Source organism: Taudactylus pleione, unplaced genomic scaffold, assembly GCF_031769625.1.
Source record: "Taudactylus pleione unplaced genomic scaffold, aTauple2 ptg000306l, whole genome shotgun sequence".
Taxonomy (NCBI): Eukaryota; Metazoa; Chordata; class Amphibia; order Anura; family Myobatrachidae; genus Taudactylus; species Taudactylus pleione.
Genome location: NW_028284707.1, coordinates 1,805,664 through 1,819,876, shown reverse-complemented (window position 1 = coordinate 1,819,876; position 14,213 = coordinate 1,805,664).

Here is a 14,213-nt window from a genome sequence, read left to right as displayed (position 1 = left end):
ATAAATATATTTAGCTTTTCAAATGTACCAGCTTATTTTGCAAGCCAATGAATATGAACACGCCAAGGATGTTCACTTAGACAAAGAAGTATTCCACACAAAATATAAAACCTTGAAATTGGTGGAGCTCACTATGTTAACATTGAATATAATGTTTTCTTGCTCGTGGTGAGCCTATCTGGTTCATCTGGTCAATTGACCCTCCAGCCTAACCATACACAGGAGCAAATGCTGGATCCCCCAAGGGATATGGGCCCTCATTCAGAGCCACTCGCTAGCGGCAGTACGCTCGTTCCGAGCGATGTTTGCACATCTGCGCATGCGTACGGATCGTTATACGCATGCGCGAACCAGTCAGTGCGGCCGAAATTCATGTGCTCGCAATATAGCGAATGCCTGCTATTTTGAGTGACAGAATGAGGCGTATGTGGGTGGTAACAGGGGAAGGTGCTTGAAAATGGGGAGTGGAGATCCGAACGCAGGCGTGCTTAAAGGTCAAAACGGGCGTTTTATGGGTGTGCATAATTAATACAGCAGCGTCATTGACCACGTCACTGGGTTATTTTATAGCCAGAACTGCTCGCAAGATTGTGGTAGCAAAAACCAACCACAAGAATAGCGAGCAGTTCATACGCTGGTCGATGTACTCGATTAATCTAATAAATAGCGGACATGACGTATGGTGCGTGCGGCCAGGGGGCGTTTTTAACAAATAAACGAGCGTATGTTTTGCTCGCTCATTCAGACTTAGAGGTGTGAACAGACTGCAATTTGCGAACTGATCATTTGAATAACCACCCCTTGTTTTTGAACGAACGACCGCAAATAGCGAACGGCTCTGAATCAGGCCCATGGTTTTCCAAATGCTTGCTTTCAGAACTAAAAACATAAAGTGGGTGCTGGGCAATGGGAACCCCCAACCAGTGAGCACCTGTGCATCAGTGAGACCTATCTTGTGAAGGTTCAATGCGCCATACTATGGCCCTATGTTGAGATGTTGCTTTCACTTCAACACAGTTTACATATTTAAATGTATCACTAGTCCTGTAAACTACTATAGGAAGTGGGCATGGTCTGGTTGAGCATGGGGTAGTGTCCTGCACACTTTTTTCCTCCTACATAGTGGATAAGGCTTCGGCTGGGTTCCCCCTCATTGTGCAAGCAGACGGTGAAGGTGTGCAAGTTGTTCATAACATGGTAGGAGGCGGTGTTATTCCTAGTTCTCTTTTGTGGGATCATGTTGGTTTGTGAGAAATGCTGTCTATGATGAGATCTGACTTATGGTTACGATATAATGAGGGAGATGTATCAAGCCTAGAACAGAGATAAAGAGGAGAAGTTGGCCAAAGCATCCAATCGACTTCTGTCCTTTTCTAGCACAGCCTTTGAAATGACAGTTAGACTCGATGCATCTTCTCAAATGTCTCTTCTCTGGGACAATTGTATTCAGGTTTTCCCACCTTTTGAGCATCTTAGGGAGGAATTCAGGATTCTTCAAACTATGTTTATGTGTATATGGGGAGACAACTGGGAATTTCTGGTATGGCAGTTCTCTTTTTGGATTAAACTTCAGCAATATATTGCTCTAACAGGTATTTTGTTTTCAGTTCCTTCACCGGCCACATATGTTTGGTCTTGAGCTGGAAGATCAGATGAATACAACTACCCGTTTTTACCTTACCAAGTTACTAATGTTAGCCATGGTCTGTGTGGCTCCCTATGGTCAGGCTATTGTTTATTGTATTTGTTTTTACCAGTAGAAATCGCCCAATAAATTTTGAACGTGTGTGATCCTGATGAACAGATTCACCATTTGTACTCAGTCTGGTCAGGAGTCAGACCATGGTAAGGTCAAGATTAGTTAAGCCAGCTCTTTACCAAGATAGGAGTGAGCTTGTTTTCCTGTCAGGCACAGTGGTACATTTCTGATAGGTCTGTTATTGTTACAGTGAAACACTTTTGTAGTGTGCTCATTCAAATTCATTGTAAATACTGTGAACTTCCTCTGTGAACATCCTTGGTCAATCGACACTGGATTACAAGTTGGCGATGCTACAAGTTTTTCTCTATGTTTATTTTATTTTATTTCTTGTATTGATATATATATGTATATTTTTAAAAATCAATAAAATACTACTGAATACAAAAAAAACCTTCCATTGTTTCCCCAGCATCAAGATCAGGAAGCCCTTTTCTAATGGCAACCTCATGTTATGTCCGTAGAGCGGGTCCCTCCCTCTTTTTGTCTTCTCTACATAATTATATAATTTGTGAGTTGTAATTATATATCTATGTAATCTTGTTGTATGTTTACCCCTATGTACGGCGCACTCCTGTGGTACCATGTAAATATAAGATACAAAATGATTTGTTTTATAGTACATGTGAGCCAATTCTTCAAATCACCAATAGTTGTAGTTACAAATATATTATTATAAACTAGAGATGAGTGGCTCAGTTCTTGCTTGGTTTTATCTAGAGATGGGCAGGCTCAGATTAGTTTGGATTTTCCCGCCAAATTCAAACATCATCATTCCTGGACAAAAGTCCATGAAAGATGATGTTTGTCCATGAAAGATGACGTTTTGCCTCTTTCTGAGACCCAATTTTTGGCTGGAAAAATCCGAACTTGGCAGGAAAATCTGAACTAATCCGAGCCTGCACATCCCTAGTTTTATCCCATCAGGTTCAGATTCGGCACTTGGCTGCACTTATGGCTCTCGCATGATTTTGATTGCATATTCATTACATAATAAAAAGTCCATGTTATATACAAAGGTTTCAAAACCCTTTTCTTACAATGTACCCCTCTGTAAATATTTCCAAAATTCACCCTGTGTAAATGACTGCTTAATGTGCTGTCAGCCATTTCCCGGAACAGCCCAAAACTAACCCCCCACGACCCCACTTCTCCCCTTGCCAACAAGCTTTTTGGCCTGTCCCCCCCATTAACTCCCCCCACCGTATATTTTTAGTAAAGGACCAGGCCATGAAGGTATGACCTGTCCCTAAACTATTTAGATGTGGCGGAAGGTACATGCGGGCACAGAGAAAGAGGAGAAGGCATGGGCGTATCTATAATGGATGCAGGGTGTGCGGTGCACATGGGCCTCTGGGTCCAAGGGGGCCCTCACCGCACACCCTGCACCCATACAGTCTTATACTTACGTGTCGGTAGTGCGGTGGCCATTTTTCGGGTGACTCATGCACGGGCAGTATTGCTGTCCCCGAGAAAATGGAGACCGGCGCATGCACAGTAGATTCTGGCACTAAGCCAGAATCTGCTGCACCCAGTGCACCTCCGGAGAGAGGAGGGGGCCTGCACAGAGGGCCTGATTCAGCAAGGATCGCTATTATGCTAATACGCATGCAACGCAGTTGCTAATATCAGCGGTGATATGCAAATGATTGCATTCGCATTGTGATCGCAGCCTAACATAAGGATGCCCACTTCCCCTTACTCACATCCGTATACTTTAGCAATGTAGCAAAATAATGGGTAACACTGAGTAACATCGGACCCATACGCACACTTGCACAAGCCCTGAACTCACTCAGAAATTGCTAACAGCCACGCACGCTATGAGACCTCAGGCTGTGTAGGCTGTAGCAGTGGCTAATTTATGCACGCCCCTGAAACTGCATGCGAACGCACTGGCACGCCTGCGTTCGGCCGACCCCCCCCCCATCACCACCTACAAATGGCACTTCCTGTCAATCACCTTGCGGTGGGTCTGCGTAGCCTTTGCGATCGCAGTCCCGATTGCAGTGACTGGTTCGCGTACTGTGATGCACTCCCATGCACAGAACGCAACAATCCTCCGTTGTGCACGTATTAGCAACTGCGATCCTTGCTGAATCAGGCACCGAGTCTGCACACTGTCCCCCTCCTCTCTTAAAACGCCCCTGGGAGGAGGGATCATGACCTTGAACAATAGTAAAATTCTAATTGGGGGGATTCCAACTGTCTTTTAACAAAATTGTAACATAACATCTCCATACATTAAAATATGTTGCAATACAGCTCTTAACTAACAAATGTTGATACTATTTTCAATTTATTTTGATATTATTGCTACAGAAATGTGAAAATAGAATGATCAATTTTTCCGATTATGTTCAGTGTAAGATCAAAAGGAAGATGTGAGAGATGAATCGGATAAATGACAGTAAGAAGCTGATTGGTTACCTTGCTCAACTTTTCTCCTTTTTCTCTCTCCAAGGCTTGATACAATCCCCCTAAATCTCTGTAGATGCTGGGAGAATCCTATGTACCCAATTTATTGCAAAACAAAAGCAATGTTACAGAACATCTTGAAGAAGGAGGTATGGCGCAAAAGGGTCTATGTACCAAGCCTTGGATAGAGATATAATGGACAGAGATAAAGTACCAACCTATCAGCTCCTAACTGTAAACACAGCCTGTAACGTGACAATTAGGAGCTGATTGGTTGGCACTTTATCTCCGTCCACTTTATCTCTCTCTCTCTCCACAGCTTAGTACATAGACCCCAGTGCGCTCAGCTTCTTCCTGGTCTGGGCCGGCATAGGGCGGAATATAATTTATCTGGACAAGAAAGTACAGATTACCATATGCCAGGGGTGGCCAGACTTTTGGACTTGTTGATCTACTCTAAATGACAAATATCTTTTGTGATGTACATAAATCATCACAATGCAATACTTTTTAGGGGCTATGAGGCAATGAAAACATAAAACGAACGAAACATCAATTTTAGCCCAATTAATGGGTGTTTTTCACGTATAAAGTTATTGTCAATGTGAATTTGAAACAATTAGTACGGTCATTACTACTGGGGGCACTACTACTGGGGCATTACTACTAGGGACATTACTACTGGGTGCACTGTTAATGGGGCATTACTACTGGGGGCACTAGTACACGGGGCATTACTACTAGGGGCACTACTACTGGGGACATTACTACTGGGGGCACTGCTAATGGGGGGCATTGCATAGGGGGATCTGCAAAAGGGGTACCACTAATGGGGCACTGCATAAGAGGCACCACTACTGGGAGCGCTGCATAAGGGGCACCACTACAGTTGGCATTATGTGTAAAGGACACTATTCCTGTGGACATTATGTGTATTAGGGCCACTACTACTGTGGACATTATTTGTATTGGGGCACTACTACTGTGGGTATTGTGTATAAGGGGCACTAATATGGGCATTGTGTAAAAGGGGCACTACCTTGTGTCATAACATGAATAAGGGACACTACTATGTGGTGTAATGTGAATCAGGGGCAAGATTGTGCTACTGTGTGGCATAATTTGAATTGGGGATACTATTGTTTGACCTCGCCCCTTTCTTTTGAGACCACACCCCTTTTTTTGTGGCGCGTGTACTGTCCCTTTATTGAAAAGCGCAGAGTATGGGAGAGGGGGGGAGTTCCACCACGTCTCTTGGACCACTTTAAGCACTGGCTACCTGTATCAGAAGTGCACCAGTGATTTTCTCCAGGTAACCCTGAAAGGAGGTTTGGACTTCTCTGCTCTCTGTACTTAGGTCACGGCCCTCTGCACTGGTTCCTAGCATGATTATTAAACTATGAGGGAAGTCAGCAACCTGGGTTCTGGTACATTAGAGTTCACAGCTATAACAGTTACCTCAGAGGAAGATCAGGTTCAAGCCAGAGGTCATACACAGAGAGGTCATGGATTGCTATAGGGGCTATGCAAAGCAGTGTCAGGAAGGCCCCGATTCAGACCCACTCGCGAGCGGCTGTCCGCTCGCAAGTGGGTCGATGTTCTGCACTGAGCATGCGCATGACGGAGGGAGCTCCGTCGTGCGCATGCGCCAGACGCGACGAGCGAAGGAAAGTCCTTCGTTCGTTGTGTCTGATCAAAGGGGGCGTGCTGTCGATGTTGATTGACAGCACGCCCCCTTTGGTGGGCGTGCCGGGGGCGTGCCTCCCTGACGGGGGCGTTCCCACAGGAACGCCTCCCGCCAGAAGCCGGCCCACTGACATCACTAGTGATGTCAGTGGGAGTGATTTTGGCTCTGATAGAGCCAAAATCACTCCGGGGCTTGCGGTTGAAAACCTCAACCACAGGCTCCGGCTCGCAGTTTCGATGGTCGCGATGGTCAAGACCATCGCGGCCATCAAACTGCACGCTCGTATAGGCTGTGGGTGGTGACCCACAGCTATACGAGCATCCAGGAGGACGCTCCATTTTCATGGAGGGCGGCCCTCATTCAGAGCGTGCGCTCTGCTCAGAGCGTACGGCTCTGAATGAGGGCCAAAGTTTTGTACATTAGAGAAATATCAGATGTGCCACAGGGATAATGCAGAAGAGGTCCCAAATACAGCCAAGGATCATTCACAGAAGGAGATCAATGTAACAGGACACTATAAGCTGGAGTAAGGTTGTGAGACTAAGGACCTGATTTAGAGTTAGATGTTTTACTTCTGTGCAAGCGTCCAAGATGCACTGCGCATGTGTCTCGATGGTTACCACCGAGGGGAACATGCAATTTCAATGAGCAATCCTGTGCGGTAACTGTGGTGTGGATAATGGAGGGAGGCATGTTTCACTGACACCGATGACCATAGACCTGCAGACATTCTGCACTGACATAGGCAGGTGCAGTGTCCGATGGTGCGTCTCTGTACTCACATCACCGGATTCACGCCACGGCCGGTGGACGTTTCATTAGGAAATAGTGGTTTGACCCCTACAATTAATATAAGGAAAATGGACCACATTTTGTTAATCCTTCTCAATTGGGTCTTCTCACTAGCTCGATAACCAGGGTGGTATGTTACAGGCATATCCTGGGTATGGCAGGTCTTTATATGACCTTCTATCCATCTGCTACATAAACCAGATCTTAGGATAGGATAGGGCCTTCACCTTGGACCCAGGGCTTAAAGTGGTCATGGAGAGGTGCTGGAACTCATCCCTCCCCCTCCACGCTAGGCGGAGCTACTCTGAGAGGCCAGAACAACTGTGAAAACTGTTCTTTACACTTAAACACACACTGTTGTGTATAGGAAACTTTAAAGTGAATGGCCGGGGGCCCTAACCCTAATCCCCAGAAACTTTGGGGGCTATGACCATGTAAAATACATTTTAGATGCTTTTTTAGCACTCCTGCCATCACCTGAGACTACAATGTTATGTCACTTAAAAAGAAAAAAAAGTCATCAGTGTAACTCTTTATTATATGTCTGCCATGCCTGAGTTTTTTTATGGGGTCCCCACAAACAAGTCTATGTCACTTGGGTTCCCCATGTTTTTTGCAATCCCTATGTAACGTCTGCGCTTGAGTCTTTTTTTTACCTATATGCTGGTTTCTGTTTGGGTAGTAATGATATTTCTTCTTTGTACAAGAGGTTCAACCAGATAATACATAGTAATACATAGTAATAGAAATTTTGGGGTAGGGCAAAATGTGAACTTCCCTGATCAAACACCCTGAAGAGAGAACATCCTCCTATGTCTCTCCAGCGTTATCCCCCTGCATCTCCAAAGTGCCCCCCCCTGCTACTCATCAGCGGCTTCCCCCTTGTGTTTCACTAGCTTCATCCCCCTGCGTCTCACCAGCTTCATCCCCCCCCGCGTCTCACCAGCTTCATTCCCTGAATCTCTACACTGCCATCCTCCCACCAACTCTTAAGCACCATCTTCTTGTGTTTCACAAGCATCAGCACCCCCTGTATTTCACCAGTGTCATTACCATGTCTTCACTCCAACGCCATCCCCCTGTGTCTCTCCAGCTTACCCTTGTGTTCTTCTGTGCGGCGATGTTTCGTCACATGAGTGGGGGCTCTTTGTGATGTAACAAAGGACTCCTCCTGTGTATCCACGTAAATCAATTCTACATGCTCATATTGCGTTTCACACATACTGGGCTTCGTCAGAGAATGTAGGAGTGTTCTCAGAGGCTCGCTTAAAATCCTTCTCTTGACTTTAACCCCTTGTTATCATTGGTGGACATTGATGATTCAATTACTTTGTGCAGTCAATAAAAAATATCTTGTTTCTTTATTTAGTTATCCCTATATACAGGTATATATCTTATAGAACCTTCTTCTTTAAAAACGGAGCAATTGGAGCTCTTTTCAAAATATTCAGAATTATATGAACCCCGATTTATAAAACCACTTATATATGTATATTATTATTATACTTTATTTATATGGCGCCACAAGTGTTCCGCAGCGCCTTACAAAGTACATAAACAAATAATTTGACAACGGACTTACAGTAAAAAATAGGACAAGGACATGGATAATGTACATTGATACATAAGTGACCATAACACCTAGATATGCAACAGAGCGTAAGCAACCAAGTGTTAGGTGCCCTGGTGGGGGGTAAGAAGTAGGTGAAAGTAAAGTAAGGAGAAGCACAAGAGGGTAGAGGCTCTGCTCATAAGAGCTTACATTCTAAAGGGGAGGGGCAGACAAACAGGCGTGACACAGATGGGGTAAACGGAGGAAGGAGCATGTTGTATAGATATAATAATTATATATAACCTTTCTTAAATAAAACAATAAAACAATTTCTCAAAATATATATTAAGATATATCCATATAGCTAGGCAGGATATAATACATTATTTAATTTTTTTAAGAAAAAACATAACTTAAACAACCTTAAATGCCAGTAGGAGCTACAGTGTATATTACATTCTACGGTAAATCTATAGTGACATATGGATGCATGTACATCCTTCTGTCATATAGTATGGAAAAGTGTGTGTGTGTGGGGATAGAAGATTCTGAATATTAGAAGGGGGATTGAGGGTCTGATTCATCATGGATCGCTAATGCGATTGCAGCTCCGTAATCGCACATAGGTCTGCTGCAAAAATATGCTAATGATTGTTATCACACTGCCGTCGCTCTGCCAGCACAGAGACACCCACTGACTTCCACTACCGCTATCTCACATCCGTAATCCCTTGCAGCCCTGCGTACACATCGGTAACACCGAGTAACATCGGCCCCTCGATTACATCGGCCCCAGAATTACAGAAGCCCTGACCTTACTTAGAAATTGCTAACCTCCTCGCATGCAGTGAGTACTCAGGCTGCGTATGCCATTGCAATGGCTAATTTATGCACGTCCGTGCAACGGCGTTCAAACGGCCAGGCGCGCATGTGTTTCTCCGACGACCCTCCTATCACCACCCCCAAACGTTCACTGCCTGTCAATCACTCTGCATGGTCTCCATGATCACAGTGGTGCCTTCACGCACATGCACTGCGGTGTATACGCATGCGCAGTACACAAAAATCGGCCAACTGCGAGCGCTATTGTAGTTGCGATCCTTAATGAATCAGTCCCTGAGAGTCCATAAGCAGGGAAGTAGGCTAGATAAATGAATAGTAATCATTGTCGTGAATAATCAGATGAAATAGCCCAAATCGAAATCCAGATTCAAGCATTGGGGTTGCAGAGGTTTCAGCCAGTATATCCATCTTGCCTCTTCTTTAGAGATGAAGGCCATATATAATCTCCTCCCCTCCAATTTCTTGGTACTACTTGTATGCCTATACATTTCAGAAGGAAGGGATCTCCATTATGAGCTAAAGCATACAGGTTAGATACGCTATGGGTGACTAATCTTCTTTTAATATTTTGGATATGTTCCGCCCATCTAATGCTCAAGTTTTGGATGGTGTGGACAACATACTGGAGGCCACATGGGCACTCCAACATGTCATGTACACCGCCGCACCTACCGTATCTCAAGTAATATTATCCAGGATTTAAAAATTTTAACACAACTACCGAAAGTTGTCCCCACCTAAAGAAGAAAGTTGTCCCCTCGTGGGCTCGCTGTGCTCGCTACGCTTCGGGCTCGGTGGCTCGCTACGCTCACCACAAGGTTATATTCCCCCTTTATGCCCACTTGGATGATAGGGAATGACGCTGGACACTGGCTGATGACGTCAGGGTCCTCTTCATTATTATCAATCATGGTAATGTCTAAATCCCTTTCATGGAGAGGACCCTGACATCAAGTACCAAGTACCATTTAAAACATTAATTGGTTTCTCTCTGCAATGAGTCCGTAAAGTACACAAGTACCAAATTTTCTTTCCGATCTAAGGGCCTGAATCAGTACGGATCGCAACTGCAACCGCAATAGGGAATACGCACGCAGTCTCACTGCGAAGATATGCTAATGACTGCAATCGCAATGCCATACGCAGCCTAACATAAGGACACCACTTTACCTTACACACATCCGTAAAACTGAGCAAGTCGGCAAAACCATTGGTAACATCGAGTACCATCGCAGCCTCACGCACACTTACACAGGAATTGCTAACCTCATCGCACGGAGTGAAAGCTCAAACTGGGTACGGCTTCGCAGTGGATAATTTATGTATGCCCCTGCCGACCACCCTCCCGTCACCACCCCCAAACACCACTACCACTATCACACATCCGTAATACCTCAGCAGTCCTGCGTATACATCGGGAACATTGAGTAACTTTGGGCCATCACGTACAATTACAGCAGGTCTGACCTTACTCAGAAATTGCTAACCTCCTCGCACGCAGTACACAAGCTGCATATGCCGTCACAGTGGCTAATTTATGCACGCCCCTATTACAGTGTTCAAATGGATTGGAATGCCTGCATTTCTCCGACCACACCCCCGTCACCACCCCCAAATACTGACGTCCCGTCCTTCTGTCTGCGATGGCTTTGTACCTGCGTAGGTGAACGCAGAGCAATCGAAATGCTAACTCACTCACGCACACTGTGGTGCATACGCATGCGCAGTACGCATGCGTATGCTATTGCAATAGCGATCCATGCTGAATCAGGCTTGCCTACCCTCCCGATTTGGTCAGGAGCCTCCCAAACCCCGGAAAGGCAGGCAAGCCCCCCCCAACTACTATTAGAAACCCCCGCAGCGGGGGGACCGATGATGTCATCGTGGCTCCGCCCCCTGCTTCACAATGCCTTTATTTTCACCATTGTGAAGAGGGGGCGGGGACACAAAGACAGTATAGTGCAGTCACGCCCATGGCCCCACCCCAATACGGAGTCATTGCCCGGCCACGCCCCCCGCTATATGCAGGTATTCAGCTCCCTCCCGGAAGAAGGGAGCTGAATGTCGGCAAGTATGTGCTGAACCAGGCCCAAATTTCACACGGCTGTGGGAATTTCTTTTTTTGTCACAGATATTAAACAAGCAAACACCTTTTCAGATGATACTTCTGCAGAACCGGACTGTATATGATTTTTTTAAGAAGCCCATTATTTATTGCACCATTATAAAAGTATAGGGTGTTTGTTTGGTAGGATAAGTGGAGGATCTTTACATTTTAAACTCTCCGTGTATATTGTTGGATTTTAAAGTTGTGATTTATTTTGTGTCACTATTAAATAGATTATTTGTTGTGATTAGCTGCATTTATCACTATTATTTTTACGATATTTATTAGAAATATACAAGATTCTTGATATTTACCCATAATGTTTTAAATAAATTATATACAAACAAACACATACTTGGCGACCCTCATAAATCTTATTACTGCCAACTGTTTCATGAGTCGTTTACTACAGTTTTCAAATTAGGACAACATGCATCCAAATGGGGAAAGATTTTTTATGGCTGTAAACCCCACACATGAAGCCAGCTGGATGTGTAGTGCAATACACTGTGTTATACATCTCTTGTACATTTGGGGCCTGATTCTGCACTCAACTTTGTATACAGCATCAAATAGAGAATTGTGGGAACACACAAGAGATCCGTTCAGTGGGCAGTGTTGTATCTCCCATCCGTAACACCTCTCCCCTGCCAGCTACCGTTGGCCGCTGTATAGCAGCGCTGCGGCACAAATTTCAGGGAGTGAGAGGAGACTGCAGCTACCTCCCTACCCAGCCCATCACCTGCTGCTGTGTGCTGGTCTGGTCTGCGGGAGGTCCGAGGAGACTGCGGCAATCTTCTCTCTCACCCTACAAGCTGTGCCTCTTTGCTGATGTTATACAGCAGCCAGTGGGTAGGGGAGAAGTCTTATGGGGGAGATCATCAAACTGATCAACACCCCCTGGATGCGCCCCTGCCCATGGCAGTGTCATGGAAGTGTCTGGAGAGGAGATGCAGCTGAACATTTAGGGGGTGGTGCTGAGCTATTTACGTCAGTAGGACCTGTGGTTGCTTTATTTTAGCCCCGTCCCCCATACGGACCTGCGACTCCCGGTATTTTCTCCCCATCCTGCCCACTTCACAAGGATAGCAGGAGATCCGGCCACTCGTCCGGTGGTTATGGGGGACTGCCCAAGAAATCCGGAGTCTCCCGTAACTTCCGGGAGAGTTGGTAAGTATGTGGTGTAGCCAGATTTCTGTGCTAGTCTGAGTCGCGCATACAGCAGAGGGACCCCTGTTTCTGACCATCTCTTGCACCCAGCCCGGGGTCGATGTAAGTGCTGATATCAGCGATGATGGTTGTGTCTGTGAAAGGAAACACAGTGCAGCTTGAAGACAGATGGATACTTGTAGCAGCATAAGGTGGTGAATCGGGCTCCATGCCCATCTGCACTTGAGGGCGTTTTTTTGTACGGCTCAGAATCAGGCCCTTGATGTGCAAATGATTTCAAACTATTGCTCTATCTTATCAACAAGTTAAAATAAGAAGAGTGACGTCCTGCAGTGTCCTTCAATGTGATTTCTGAAAGGGACGATTTGGCCATGAGTTGGGCAAAATATTCCCTCCAACACCTTTCTCAACTTTTTATACATATGACTGTATGCTTGTCGACTTTGCTGCCAGATCGGCACAGATGGGGCATGGGCGGCCGCAAAAGTGGGCTGTGTGGTGGCACAATCGCATCTCTAAATAGTGCTGAGAAAACAAGCACCATATAGTGGGGGGGGGGCATGGGCTAGACTGGCATGATTCAGCACAAATCACAGCATGCTCCCCCCCCCCCTGGACCGCCCACTTGTGCTCTGTAAGTGGGTCGCGGGGGTGCAGGTGGTTTCCTTGCTATTCTGGGCAGCCAGTAGTGCCATCCGATTTTTGGGAGCCTCTGGCCATTCCGCGAGGGTAGGAAGGTGTACATGACTGTGATCTGTAGCTCTCTTATGTCCGCCAACTTGTAGGATAGCTTTAGCGGTCCTTTAACTTTGATTTAGTCTTACGGGTTCACTAGAGTCTATGAAGTCATGTTCAGGGCCGGATTAAGTCATGTGGGGGCCTCGGGGCAACTAAATTGTGGGGGCCCTTGTCCCCCTCCAATACAGCCACAGTGCCTCTTCCCCCTGATGACACTCTGACAGACCCTGTCTGTCTCTTCGGCACACTGCGTCTCCCTCCCCAGCGCCTAGCTCCCACACTCCCACACTTACCTTATTTGTTTGTCGGCTGCTCACTGCAGCACAGCTCCTCGGATGCCTGCTCTTTCAATGGGTGCAGCGCTGCACTGATTAAACAAAAAAAACTTTATTGCACCGGCCACTGGCACTGCCGGTTCAATAAAGTTACTAAGCGATGCGGATCCCCCGGACTGTCCTGTCCCCTTACAGGTATCTGCCTGCGCCCTGCTGATCATGCAGCAGCGCAGGCAGCAGTCTGCATGTGCCCCTAGTCCCCACGTCACCAGCCGGGTATGTGTGTGGGGGCCCTCCTGTGTGTGGGGGCCCCCTGGACGACCGCCCCCCCCCCCCTTAATTCGGCCCTGCTCATGTTAGACCCATCATTATATCAGCCATCAGTAATAATATTAATAAATGTTATACTGCTACCTATCTGTAACACCAAGTGGAGTGGAATGAGGAGATAAAGTGACAAACAAATATGCAAATAAATAATGTTCCTTGTTTGGAATAACCTATACTCACATACTTTATCATTTATCATCATACAGAAGGAAAGTAAAAAAAAAGCCCAAACAACTTTATTTCTAAATATGCTCAGAACATTGTATGGAAATAGTTTAACATGATAATGTTTAGCATTTATATTATCCTGCTGTATAGCCCCAAACTATGTATTCTTTGATCACATTATTTTATTTGCTGCCTTTAATCAAAAGGCCTTAAGCTTCAAATATTGTGATTATTCCTCTATAGATGCTGCATATGTTTTATGGAAACCAAATGTTTAATATTTCATTCTGAAAGAAAATCTAGTTTGCATTGTATGATATCAAATAACTTGGTATGCAGATTAATAATTCATTGGGTCTGATTAAAACTTAGAG